Source organism: Balaenoptera musculus, chromosome X, assembly GCF_009873245.2.
Source record: "Balaenoptera musculus isolate JJ_BM4_2016_0621 chromosome X, mBalMus1.pri.v3, whole genome shotgun sequence".
Taxonomy (NCBI): Eukaryota; Metazoa; Chordata; class Mammalia; order Artiodactyla; family Balaenopteridae; genus Balaenoptera; species Balaenoptera musculus.
The window spans coordinates 77,098,686-77,100,802 of record NC_045806.1 but is presented as its reverse complement, the minus strand read 5'-3'; positions in this window follow the sequence as shown (position 1 = coordinate 77,100,802).

The window sequence follows — 2,117 nt, the reverse complement described above, 5'->3', positions numbered from 1 at the left end:
TTGTGCATTTCTTCCAGGTTGTCCATTTTATTGGCATAGAGTTTTTTGTAGTAATCTCTCATGATCGTTTCTATTTCGGCAGTGTCAGTTGTTACTTCTCCTTTTTCATTTCTAATTCTATTGATCTGAGTCTTCTCCCTTTTTTCTTGATGAGTCTGGCTAATGGTTTATCAATTTTGTTTATCTTCTCAAAGAAACAGCTTTTAGTTTTATTTATCTCTGCTATCGTTTCCTTCATTTATTTCTGATTTGATCTTTATGATTTCTTTCCTTCTGCTAACTTTGCGGTTTTTTTGTTCTTCTTTCTCTAATTGCTTTAGGTGCAAGGTTAGGATGTTTATTTGAGATGTTTCCTGTTTCTTAAGGTAGGATTTTATTGCTATAAACTTCCCTCTTAGAACTGCTTTTGCTTCATCCCATAGGATTTGGGTCGTCGTGACTCCATTGTCATTTGTTTCTAGGTATTTTTTGATCCCCCCTTTGATTTCTTCAGTGATCACTTGGTTATTAAGTAGTGTATTGTTTAGCCTCCATGTGTTTGTATTTTTTACAGATTTTTTCCTGTAATTGATATCTAGTCTCATAGCATTGTCATTGGAAAAGATACTTGATATGATTTCAATTTTCTTAAATTTACCAAGGCTTGATTTGTGACGCAAGACATGAACTATCCTGGAGAATGTTCCATGAGCACTTGAGAAAAATGTGTATTCTGTTGTTTTGGGGTGGAATGTCCTATAAATATCAATTAAGTCCATCTTGTTTAATATATCATTTAAAACTTGTGTTTCTTTATTTATTTTCATTTTGGATGATCTGTCCATTGGTGAAAGTGGGGTGTTAAAGTCCCCTACTATGATTGTGTTACAGTCAATTTCCCTTTTATGGCTGTTAGTATTTGCCTTATGTATTGAGGTGCTCCTATGTTGGGTGCATAAATATTTACAATTGTTATATCTTCTTCTTGGATCGATCCCTTGATCATTATGTAGTGTCCTACTTTGTCTCTTGTAATCGTCTTTATTTTAAAGTCTATTTTTCCTCATATGAGAATTGCTACTCCAGCTTTCTTTTGATTTCCATTTGCATGGAATATCTTTTGCCATCCCCTCACTTTCAGTCTGTATGTGTCCCTAGGTCTGAAGTGGGTCTCTTGTAGACAGCATATATAAGGGTCTTGTTTTTGTATCCATTCAGCCAGTCTGTGTCTTTTGGTGGGAGCATTTAATCCATTTACATTTAAGGTAATTATCGATATGTATGTTTCTATTCCCATTTTCTTAAATGTTTGGTTTGTTATTGTAGGTGTTTTCCTTCTCTTGTGTTTCTTGCCTAGAGAAGTTCCTTTAGCATTTGTTGTAACACTGGTTTGGTGGTGCTGAACTCTCAGCTTTTGCTTGTCTGTAAAGGTTTTAATTTCTCCATCAAATCTGAATGAGATCCTTGCTGGGTAGAGTAATCTTGGTTGTAGGTTTTTCTCCTTCATCATTTTAAATATGTCCTGCCACTCCCTTCTGGTTTGGAGAGTTTCTGCTGCAAGATCAGCTGTTAACCTTATGGGGATTCCCTTGTGTGTTATTTGTTGTTTTTCCCTTGCTGCTTTTAATATGTTTTCTTTATATTTAATTTTTGATAGTTTGATTAATATGTGTCTTGGCATGTTTCTCCTTGGATTTATCCTGTATGGGCCTCTCTGTGCTTCCAGGACTTGATTAACTATTTCTTTTCCCATATTAGGGAAGTTTTCAACTATAATCTCTTCTTATATTTTCTCAGTCCCTTTCTTTTTCTCTTCTTCTTCTGGGACCCCTATAATTCGAATGTTGGTGTGTTTAATGTTGCCCCAGAGGTCTCCGAGACTGTCCTCAGTTCTTTTCATTCTTTTTTCTTTATTCTGCTCTGCAGTCGTTATTTCCACTATTTTATCTTCCAGGTCACTTATCCATTCTTCTGCCTCAGTTATTCTGCTATTGATCCCTTCTAGAGTATTTTCAATTTCCTTTATTGTGTTGTTCATTGTTGCTTGTTTCCTCTTTAGTTCTTTTAGGTCCTTATTAAATGTTTCTTGCATTTTGTCTATTGTTTTTCCAAGATTTTGGATCATCTCTTCTATCATT